Raw genomic sequence first — 12,112 nt, forward strand, 5'->3', positions numbered from 1 at the left:
TTGAAGGTACATGCTAAGCATGAAGTCTACTTAAGACTCTTTCTCTCTCTTTCTGCCCCTTCCATTCCTGCTCATGTGCCTTCTCTCCCTCTCTCTCTCTCTAAAAAAAAAAAAAAAAAAAAAAAAAAAAAAAACCCTCTCTCCCTAAGTTGGGAACTAGAACATGTGGTGCCAGGCCCAACACAACTGAATGAGAATGTGAACATTTGTGAAGGCCATATCCCCAAGCCTTAGATTCATACTGCCTGGCTAAGACATACTCAGAACATCAGAGAATGCTCCCCTCCCCTACCAGCCACCAATATATTAACATGAGTCAAGTAGAAATAACAGTGGAAAACACCTAGGAACCACAGGAGAAAGACTGTCTCTGAGGAACAGTGCAAAGCCAGCCAAGAGGGAAGCAGATTTAATGGAAAACACTCTAGCAAACTATCTGAAACATAAGGTAGCACTAGAGCAGTGTTTCCTAACTTTGGCACTATTGACATTATGTACTGGAGAATTCTCTTATGGATGCTATCCTGTGAGTTGTCGGATGGTTAGCAGTATCTCTGTTCCCTACTCGCCAGAGATGCTAGTAGCACACTCCCAGTTGGGCAATGAGAAGTGTCCCAGGCAGTCCCAAATGTCCCCTAAGGGGCAAAATCACCCTCAGCTGAGAGCCCCTGCACTCTAGAAACATCAAGCCTGTGGTGCACTGAGAATAACCATCAGGGTAATCACTGAGGGTAACAACAAATTTCAAGCTCAGTCCAACTCCTGACTAGATTAACACACACCCTCATGCTGAAGGATCAGCAGAAGGAAAGTTATGACCTCTAAGTATATAAGCAAAATGTACATATATATATTTATATCTATCTCACTAACTAGTGTCCCGTAGAATATGCCAAGTTTTCAACAAAGTATTCCAGAACATGTGAAAAGCAAGAAAAAGACAAAGGCTGAGTTCTACTTCAAGAATGGCAGCTTGTGGAGCTTCACGGACACATTCCCGAGTAACACGAGCATAACTGGTAAAGCTATTTAAAACATCCAACCATTTAAAGTCTAAGGAAATGGTCCTAAAGGCATACACCAAATGTAGAAACATTTAGCCAAAGAGTCTACTAAAAATTTGTTAAAAACAGCAAGAGTCCTTGACATTTAAGCCATGCTCCCCCCTTCTCACAAAATATACAAAAATTTAATTCACTGTGGATCAAAGGCCTAAATTTAAGAGCTAAACTACAAAATTTTTAGAAAAAAAACTTGGGCATAAATATTCATGACCATGGATTAGGCAATGTCTTTTTAGATATCACAAGAAAAGCACAAGTAACAAGAGAAAGAAATAGACTGGACATCCTCAAAGTTAAAACTATTGTTCATCAAAGGACACTATCAGAAAGTGAAAAGATACAGATATTAGTAATCCACATACCTGATTAGAGATTTGCATCTAGAATATATAAAGAACTTTTATAATTCAATAACAAAATGACAACTCAATTTTAAAATGAGCTAAGTATCTGAACAGACAATTCTCCAAAGAAGATATGCATTGCAAATGGAAAATAAGCATATAAAAAGATACTCAATAGTATTAGCCATCAGCAAATGTAAATCCACACAACTACCATTAGATAATAAGTGTTGATGAGGACATGGAGAAATTAGAACCCACATCCACTGGTATGAATATAAAATCGTATAGCTACTTTTGAAAACAGTTTGATAGGTCATCCAATGTTTAAACATAGAGTTACTACCAGCATTTTTTTTTTTAAGATTTTATTTCTTTATTTGACAGAGAGACAGAGAGAGTCAGAGAGCACAAGCAGGGGGAATGGAAGAGGGAGGAGAAGCAGGCTCCCTGCTGAGAAGGAACCCCAGTGCGGGGCTCCACCCCAAGACCCGGGATCATGACCTGAACTGAAAGCAGACCCTTAAGCGACTGAGCCACCCAGGTGCTCCTAGCATTTCTACTTCAAGAAAGATGGAGGGGAACCTGGGTGGCTCAGTTGGTTAAGTGTCTGCCTTTGGCTTAGGTCATGATCCTGGGGTCTTGGGATCGATCGAGCCCTGCACTGGGCTCCCTGCTCAGCAGGAAGCCAGCTTCTCCCTCGCCCCCCTGCTCTTGTGCTCTCTCTTGCTATCTCTCTCTCTCTCTCTCAAATAAATAAATTAAATATTTTTTTTAAAAAGAGATATGGAAAAATTTATCTACACAAAAATTTGTACACAAATGTTCATAGCAGTATTATATCCACAATATCCCCAAATTGGAAATAACCCAAATGTCTATTAACCAATGAATGAATGGATAAATAAAATATAGTATATCCACACAATGAATGCTATTGGCACCCATGCTACAATAGGATGAACCTTGAAATCAATATGGCAACAGAAGCTGGTCACAAGGTAACATATATTGTATAATTCCATTTATTATGAAATGTCCAGAATAGGCAAATATATAGAGACAGAAAGGAGATTACTGGCTTCCTATCCCAGGGTGATATCTAAAATGTATCGTTTTGGAGTGACTAAAATATTCTAAAATTGATTGTGGTGATGGTTGCACAATAGCGTGAGTATTCTCAAAGCTCTTGAATTGTACGTGTTAAATAGGTATAACATGTAAGTTACACCTCAATAATCTTATTTAAAACAAAAAGAGTTGTGCCTGGCTGGCTCATTTGGAAGAGCATGTGACTCCTGACCTTGGGACTGCGAGTTTGAGCCCCACATTAGGGGTAGAGATTACTTAATTATATAAAACTTGAAAAAAATTAAAAAGAGAAAAAGCACAGTCTGAAGAGACAAAACAATCATCACAACCAAGCCCAGACATGACCCAAGTATTGAAACTATCATAATATGGAGTTAAAATAATGATGATAAATGTTTAAGACTGTAATGGAAAAGGCAGACAACACTTAAGACTTGATATATATCTTCAGCAGAGATATGTAAACTATAAGAAAGAATCAAATGCAAATTCTAGGCATCAAAACACAGTAATAGAGATGAAGACTGTCTTTATCAAATTCATCAGCAAACTAAACAAAGCCGAGAAAAGAATCAGTGAACTTGAAGATAGATCAATAGAGATTACCCAAGCTGAAATGTAAAAAAATAAAATTAAATTAAATTAAAAAATAAACAGAACACACCATTCAAAATCCGATGGACAATAATAAATGGTGTAATGTATGCATCACTGGAGTCCCTGCAGTAGAAGACAGAAAATGGGGCAGAAGAAATACTTGAAGAAGTAATGGCTGAGAATTTTCCTAAATTAGAGATATACCAAACAGATCCAAGAAACTCAGAAAATATTGAGTAATATTAATACCAAAATAGGAAAGGGAAAAAAAGTACGTCTATCATATGCAAACTGCTGAACACCAAAAAAAAAAAAAAAAAAAAAAAAAAAAAACAAAGATAAAAATCGTAAAGGCAGCCAGGGAAAAGAAGTCAAATTATCCACAGAGGAATAAGAGTTACAGCAAGACTTTTCATTAGAAAACATGAAGATGATGAGTGATGAAGATGAAGGAATGAAGATGAAGATGATGGAGTGAAATCTGTTAAGTGCTGGAAAAAGCAAAACCCACATGCCATTCCAGAATTCTATACCCTTTAAAGTGAAGGCAAATGAAGCCTAGTCATACAATAAAAAGAGAGAAATCACCACCAGCAGATCTACTCTATAAGAAATGTTAAAGAAAATTCTTTGGGAAGAAGGAATATGAAACGTATTAGAAAACTTGGTCCCAAAGAAAGAAATTAAAGTTGTTCCTCCTTTAGTTTCCTAAAACGTAGGCTTAGATTACTCATTTTAGATTTTGCTTCTTTCTGATATGTGCATTTAATGTAATAAATTTTCCTCTGAGTGCCACAATTGTTGCCTTTCACAATTCTGATTAAGTTGCATTTTCATGTTCATTTAGTTGAAAATATTTTTTTAATTTATTAATTTGAGAGAGAGAGAGCTAGAGAGAGACAGAGAGCAGACTCCCCACTAAGTGGGGAGCCCATTGCAGGGCTTAGTCGACCGCAGGACCCTGAGATCATGACCTCTTCCAGATCGTGAGCTGAAATCAAGAGTTGGGCTGCTTAACCACCTGAGCCACCCAGGTGCCCCAAAAATATTTTTTAACTTTCTTGTAAGACTTTGTCTTTGAGCTATGTGCTATTTCGAAGTGTGTTATTAATCTTTAAGGGTTTTGAAAATCTGATAATTTTGTTATCTATTTCTAGTTTTCCATTGTGCATACTTTTTCCATTTTTATAAATTTGTTACGGTCTATTTTAAGGCCCAGAATGTGACCTCTCTTGGTGAATGTCAATGTGAACGTGAGAAGAATGGATATTCTGCTGATGCTAGATGAAGTATTTCACAAATGTCAATTAGATACAGTTTAATATTGGTATTCTTTGGTTTTCTGCATTTTGAATAAACAGCTCATGTAGGATTTTTGGTATTTATCCTGGTTGGTATTCTCTGAGCTTCCTATGGTATGGTTTCTAGCATTAATTTTGGGAAATTCTAGGCCATTGTTACTTCAAATAATTCTCCCTTTCTCCCTTTGGTATTTCAATTATGCATAGCACATACTTTTGGAAATTGTCCACAGGTCTTCAATACTCTGATTTTTTTTTAATTCATTATATTTTATCTTTGCTTTTCACTTTGGAAATTTTCTTCTGACCTATCTTCAAACTCAATTATTCTTTCCTGGGCTGAGTCCAGTTTACTGATAAGCACATGAAAGGCAATCTTCATTTCTATTACAATGTTCTTAATTTCTATCATTTTGTTTTGATTCCTTCTTAGAGTTTTCATCCCTGCTTGCATTGCCTCTCTGTTCTTGCATGTTGTCTACTTTCCATAAGAGCCCTTAATGTATTAATCATAGTTACTTTAAATCCTTGTATAATTGCAAGACCTGTGTTATATCTGAGTCTGGTTCTAATAATTTTTTCAGACTGTTCATTCTTGCCCTTTACCGTGCTGTAAATTTTTGTTTACAAGCCAGACATGTATGTATTGAGAAATAGAAACTCAAGTAATTAGGCTTTTAATGTGAGGCTTTATATTAATATTGCTAGGAGTTAGGCTACACTTAATGTTTTTGTAGCTGTAGGTTCCAGAGGCTTCAATTTCCTCCAGTTTCCTTGTTTTTTCTTCCCTGTTGACTTTGAGTTTCTTTACAAAGTCCTTCTTAAATAGGGTCTATTGTCTTACATCTTTTTCAGTCGTAATGCACTGTTACTATACTGGAGCTCTGTTGATATTTTCTTAAGTTGTAGGGAAGGGGGAAAATTCTATAACCTCATGATTAAATCTGTGTTTTAGTGGGTTTGAAGTTCTTGGATTGTGACTTTTAGAAGATACCTGAGCCTTTTTTTTTTTTCTCCTTTTGTGTGAAATAATAAGGTTAGAGGGTGCTGGAATTGTTTGTCTTTTTTTCAGGTCAGATAAGACTCTGATAATTTCCCTTAGAGAGTAAACCTTTGTCATAGAAAATGCCCTTGGTGTATCTCAAAACTGTTAATTTTCCCATTGGGTATATTTTTAAATGTTTACTTTTCTAAAATCTTCACCATAAGAATCTGGTGTGAAGCTTATGTTGGTAAATACCATGACAGTATGGGTCCTAAGACTGGACCCCAAGAATTCTTAACTCACACCAGTCCACTCTCAGCCTCCAGCAATGCATTAAAATTACCATGGAAGTATTCCTACTGGTTACAGGTTCCAGCAATTTCTCTTCCCATTAAGCTGACCTTCACTGTAATTGTCTGTATCAGGCTCTCTCCAGATTTCCAGGTAATGGCTTATCTTGTGACCTCAATTTTCAGATGGATCTATTAAAAGTTGTTGGTTTCCAGTTTCTCCATCTTTTTTACTTATTATAAGAATCCAAGTTGCAAGTTCCAAGCTTTTTACATATTGGAGCTGAAAACAGAGTTCTGTGAAACTTTTACATAAATGGAATCCTACAACATGTATTTATTTTTATCTGGTCCCTCCAGTCAGCATAATTATTTTGAGATGCATCCATGTCATAGTTTGAATTCATAGACTTTATTGCTAAGTAGTACTCCATTGTATGGATTTACCACAATTTGTTTAGCAATTCACCTTCCAATGGATAGATTGTTTCCAGTCTGGGGCTACTACAATAAAGCTTGTATGGACATCTATGTACAAACTTTGTTTGGAAATGTGTTCTCATATACATTGGGTAAATATCTCAGAGTGTAATTGCTGAGGTACATATGGTATATATATGGTAGGTGTATGTTTAACTGATTAACTTTTTAAAGACATTTCCAATCTCTTTTCCAAAATGGATGTGGCATTTCACATTCCCACTGGAATTATTATTCCATAACCCACCAATATTTTGTATAGTCTTTTCGTCTGTAGTCATTCTAATGACAAATAGTCATTCTAATGACAAATGAGAATAATATATTAATATTCGGTTGTCCAGTCCATGGTCATGGTGTATCTCTCCACTTATTTAGGTCTTTTTTTATATCTCTCAGTGATAGGTCTTTGCTGGGTGTTTAATTTGATCTTATGCCATTTAAAAATTAAGTTAGCTTATTACACTATTTCACAGATGCCAACAGAAGACATGAGACCTCTGTATCAGAGACAAAAGACTTTATTACTCATGACATGACAAGCAGCATAAAAATCAGCATGTTTGTGCCAGTTTCTCTTGCCTCCATGTTCCATGGGAGTGATGCAGCAGATCCCCATGGATTCTGATTCTGTACAGGTAGCGGTTTTTAATCACAACTAATGAACACTGAGCTTGTTTGTACACAGAAAGTAAGCTTTATCTTTGAGCAGTGGAAGGACATGACCTCACCTTTCAAGGTTACCAGCTATATAATCAGGTCTGAGAAAACGACACAAATAAAATAAGGGTTAGAGGCTTACCATCTTGGTGTGCCCATAAAAAAAACATAGGAATTCAATTGGTCCAAAGAGGATCATCTTTCTGTACATTTTTAAATCAAATTTATCCATATTTCTTATTTAAGGTTTTCTTAATTATTTTCTTCTTAAACCCCAGTTTCTAATTGTTGTTAGGATATACGAATAAAACTGTTATTTGTACAATGACCTTGTATTTTGCAACCTCTTTAAACTCTTGGTTCTAGTAGCTTTCCTGTAGATTCTTTAGTATTTCCTATATAGATGACCATGTGGTCTATGAATATAGACAGTTTTATTTCTTCCAATCAAATCTGGACGTCTTTGTATCTTGCCCTCAGCTGGGACACTCATGAAACTCACTGGAAAGCCACCAGCCAGGTGTCTATGGAAATGGCTAGGAAATTATTTGCTAGGACACCTGGGAGGTTTGCTTGGAGACCAGCTAGGATGACAATGGAATTTGCTGCATGCATGGGTGCCACTGAAACTTGCTGGGAGCTAAGCACCACTAGGTATTTCACACTCTTCTGGCTGCCACACACCACAGGAGCAAGAAGAGAGAAAACCACATTTGTCTGGAAGAGAAGCTCCTTCCTCATGAAGTGTCCCCTCAGCACCTTCGACTAAAAAAGTTTAACACTATACCAGCTAGTAAAAGAGAAATTTTGATAGGGTTCTACTCCAGTATCACATAGCAAGGCAATTATATGTGTATTTGGAACTAACATCAATCAATCAATAACTTTGTCCATCCTCTAGCTACTCAGCTTCCAAATACATCCTTCTATTCACATTTCAATTTCCATACAACTCTGTTTTCCACTTGACAGGAGAAATCAGTCTCAATCATCATTGTACCTATTGCTGACTATATTAATTACTCTTCAAATTCAGCCACCACCACACTGAATATTACCTAAAGACTAAAGTTAGCATATACAAGTAATTGTATATGTATAACAAAGAGATAATATGCAGAGCTTCTACAGTCCTCACTTCTGTAACTGCGCATAAGGTCATAATTGATATGATATCTATGGCTTTCTTCTTTTGCTACCTCTTATTTCACTTGCCCTCTGCTAAAATATCAACTGGTCAGAGTTCCTTACCTCATGGCATGATGCAAATCTTCATTAATAAAGTGTCTGATTCTGCAATAGTTGTATCTTTTCTTGTTTGTATGTTGTGTAAGTTTTCCACATACAGTCCTTCTCATGCTATTGTATAACAACCCAATTTCTCCTTCATAGTCAGAATCAATCAATTGCTCTAGCCAGTAGAATAACCCCTGTTTCTTCCTGGTTTAGTGGCAGAAGGAGAACAAAATGGCCAGGAGGTAGTCTCATCTTCTAACTCAACAGAACCTTTGTTATGCCCCCTGGTGAAAGCATTGCCCTCTTGGGATAGAAAACTTCAAAGCGGAGAGCTCAAAGTTGCCAAGATGGCATTAATGTTCTAAGTGAGTTATTAGATATAACAGTGAGAGGGATTACTATCACCTTCACTGTTGGATTCCTGAACTCTGGATATGGGGGAGATGGCATCATATAATGGTCTTTAATTCAAAGCATATACTTATATGCTTTAAGGCAGAACTCCATTCTTTTAGGGTATTGTCTCCCATTTGGCACTGTAACTGAGCCTTCATTTCTCATTCAATTAGGTCAGCCTCTTCTTGGTGATGGGAAATGTGGTAAGATCAGTTATTTCAATAAGGATGATCTTATTGCTTTACTTCCTCTGTAGTGAAAGGAGTACAATGATCAGAAGCAATAAGATGTGAAATACCACGGTCGAAGATAAGATACTCCATGAGTCCATGGATAATGGTGTTGTCAGATGTATTATAAATACAGAAGGCAAATATATATGCAAAATATTTCTTTATGCCATTGAGGATGAATCTCTGCACCTTCCATAATAGCAGAGGTCCGATACAGTCAAACTTCCATCAGGATGCTCCACCAGGGAATGGTGGCATAGCAGGAACTAATTTTTGGTCTCTGCTGTTGACATACTAGGCATCAAGCAGTATCACTAGTAAGAGTGAAGCCATGCTTTGAGCCCGTGTATAGCCTTCACCTCTGCAACCACTGCTACTTTGTTCATGGTCCCATTGAAGAAACACGGATGTTGATGGGGACATCCAAAGAGCACATAATTTTGTCCACCTGATTATTAAAAGCCCTCTGCAGTAGACATCCAATGGTGGGCATTTATACAGGGCAAAAATATCTTCTACATCCTGTGCCTTTTAGACATCCAGCCATATATCTCTTCTCTAGAATTGTCATTTATCTCCCAAGTCTATTCCACCTAGCCTATTAGAAATTACCCACAAATAGTGTATTTGCTTTTTGGCCATCTCTCACTCCAGGCAAAGTGACCAACCAAAGTGCCACTTGAAGTTTGAAGCAATGTTAAGATTTTCCTTCACCACTCTACTTCAGAGTCACTCCTGTGTAGTACTACAGTGCTACAGCTGACTACTTTGTGGTGGTATCAAAATATCATGCCTATCATTTGTAAACCAGCCTCAAGACTTTTCTTCCTCAGTCAGTTGGTTGTAAGGAACTCCCAAGAGCCCGTGGAGGGACGGAGGAGACAGTGCAACAGGTGTCAGTTTTGAAGGACTCCTGAGCCAAGCCACCTGTTCATGCAATTTATAATTTCTGGAACAGTCCAATATTGATTTCCATTTCCTGATGAGCACATACAACCTTATGTCTAGGTGAATGTGGTAGGCTTTTGTTTCCCCTGCCTAAGGAGACATATCTAGAAAATCCTGCTAAGGTCAATGTCAAAGAAATTATTGCCTATGTTTTTTAATAGGTATTTTATGGTTTCATCTCTCACATTTAGATCTTTAATCCATTTGAGTTTATTTTTGTGTGTAGTGTAAGAAAGCGGTCCTGTTTCATTTTTTGTATGTAGCTGTCCCAAGCAAAAACATTTTTTTTTTTTAATTCATTCAACAGAGATAGAGACAGCCAGCGAGAGACGGAACACAAGCAGGGGGAGTGGGAGAGGAAGAAGCAGGCTCATAGCGGAAGAGCCTGACGTGGGGCTCGATCCCAGAACGCCGGGATCACGCCCTGAGCCGAAGGCAGACGCTTAACCGCTGTGCCACCCAGGCGCCCCCCAAGCAAAAACATTTTAAGCAGACTTTTTCAAAGGATAATAGTCAGGCCTGTTGTGTTAACTCTTTTTTTTTTTATAGTAGCTTAGGGTAGTTCGGTGATAGATAGGCACTGAGTCTCTGACAATTTCCCCTGGTAGACAACATTTCACATGTGTCACAACTCACAGCTGGAAGAATTAATTATGTCTTGTGTGACTCCACTGGAATAGGACTCTTGGAAGCTTATACCTGTTTTCCTTTAGACATCATCCCATGCAAGACACTTTGCTGATCTTGTTTTGTGTCATTTTCCTGTAATAAATCTTAGCTGTGACTGTATGCTGAGTCTTGTAAGTTCTCCTAGCAAACCACTGAATCTAAGACATGGTCTTGAGAATTACCAGTACAGCTCCGTTTTTACTGGTGGGGCACAGTGGGATTTTGAGCCCCTAATGATTAGTGTCACTCTGGAGCCAGTGTCTAGTAATTCTCCAAAGATCTGTGTATTTCCTTTTCCATAATGCCCACTCTAGTAACAGCTGCAGGCTCCGTAGGGGGAAGTCTGGAGGAAAACTTATGGTATATACTCAAATGAATGCTTCAATATTCCTTCTAAGGTTACCTAGGCTCTCCTTGAGTCAAGAGGCTCTGTTTGTGAATTGATTTATGTCTAGTACTAGGTGAGAGGCTGTGATTCTCCTGTGGCAAGTCAAGTAAAGTCAGGATTTGGGGTACCCAATCTAGAGGTTTTTTCCTGTTGTATAGCTCAAGCAACACTCTAGTAGACTATTTTATTCCTAGGGATATTATGGTCAATTATCCATAGTCAAAGATCCCTGAAAGCCAAGGCATTCTGATTACTGATACATGCTACCTTTTACAGTAAATGCACCCCCCTCATCTTTGATGTCGCTGCCATCTGGCCTCTAATAATCTGGAAACTTATTATCTCCATTTAAACCAGGGAGCTCACCTCAAAAGCAGTATCACCCATAGCTACGCCCAGCCTCCAAAAGAAAGCAATCACAAACCTTTACAAGAATGTAAGTGTTTCTCCCACTAACATAGTTCTCAATGCCTTATTAAGGTAGCGCTTTCTGGATCTTTTAATGGAATATATTTGGGGATTAGGCATGCAGGTCATACATCATAAATCCACTCTAACATTCTTATTTCCCCAAGCTTTGGATTCCCTTCTTACTATGCCAGAAAACCTCTAGCATCCCAAGATAATTAAATGTAGGTCACCTCTGAGTCCATGTTTCAGTCAACCAACCAAGTAAACTATGAGAGCCACCTCCAGCTCTCCAAGCTAACACATTACATCTGGGATCTCTAGTAAGTGCACCCATATCAGTGAATTCTGCCCAATTTAGTGTTATATTTTCCCCTCCTTAATCTGACACACTTAAATTCTCTACCCCATATATTTCCAAGGTATGCTGATTATATATTAGCAGAGTCTTTCAATTCTTTTGGTGTGTAAATAATTTCCTTTGAGGTCATAGTGTCTACCCGCCCCCTGGAACATGCTGAGATTTTACCCTAGCTATTTATCTAGTGAACACAGTGAGTGGTTTCGATGGGTCTTGAAAAACATGAGCATTCCTCTTCAAGGCACCTACCCCAGATGGGTTAATCACAAAAACTTTAAGCACAGGACAGCTAGTTTCCTCAGATACAAGAGGACAAACTACTTCTAGTGGCAAAGGAGGCTCAGAGGGACTTGGGGGGGGGGGGTTCAAGATTGTCAGTTTCATCTGGCTCCAATCACATATCTCCATTCTAAATTTCAGTATCTCATTCTTTTTTTTTTTTTTTAAGATTTTATTTATTTATTCGACAGAGATAGAGACAGCCAGCGAGAGAGGGAACACAAGCAGGAGTAGTGGGAGAGGAAGAAGCAGGCTCATAGCAGAGGAGCCTGATGTGGGGCTCAATCCCATGACGCCAGGATCACGCCCTGAGCTAAAGGCAGACGCTTAACCGCTGTGCCACCCAGGCGCCCCTCTCATTCTTTTCTAAACAGTGTCCTA

The 12,112-nt window shown here is 38.1% G+C and overlaps 1 protein-coding gene across 1 annotated transcript in view; it reads right to left on the reverse strand.

Moving 5' to 3' along the window:
* The window catches only part of TMEM182 (transmembrane protein 182), a 197,550-nt gene that overhangs the window by 184,479 nt on the left and 959 nt on the right, over window positions 1-12,112 (reverse strand). The gene's annotated exons all lie outside the window — the stretch shown is intronic.

This window comes from Ursus arctos, unplaced genomic scaffold (genome assembly GCF_023065955.2).
Source record: "Ursus arctos isolate Adak ecotype North America unplaced genomic scaffold, UrsArc2.0 scaffold_8, whole genome shotgun sequence".
Classification (NCBI taxonomy): domain Eukaryota; kingdom Metazoa; phylum Chordata; class Mammalia; order Carnivora; family Ursidae; genus Ursus; species Ursus arctos.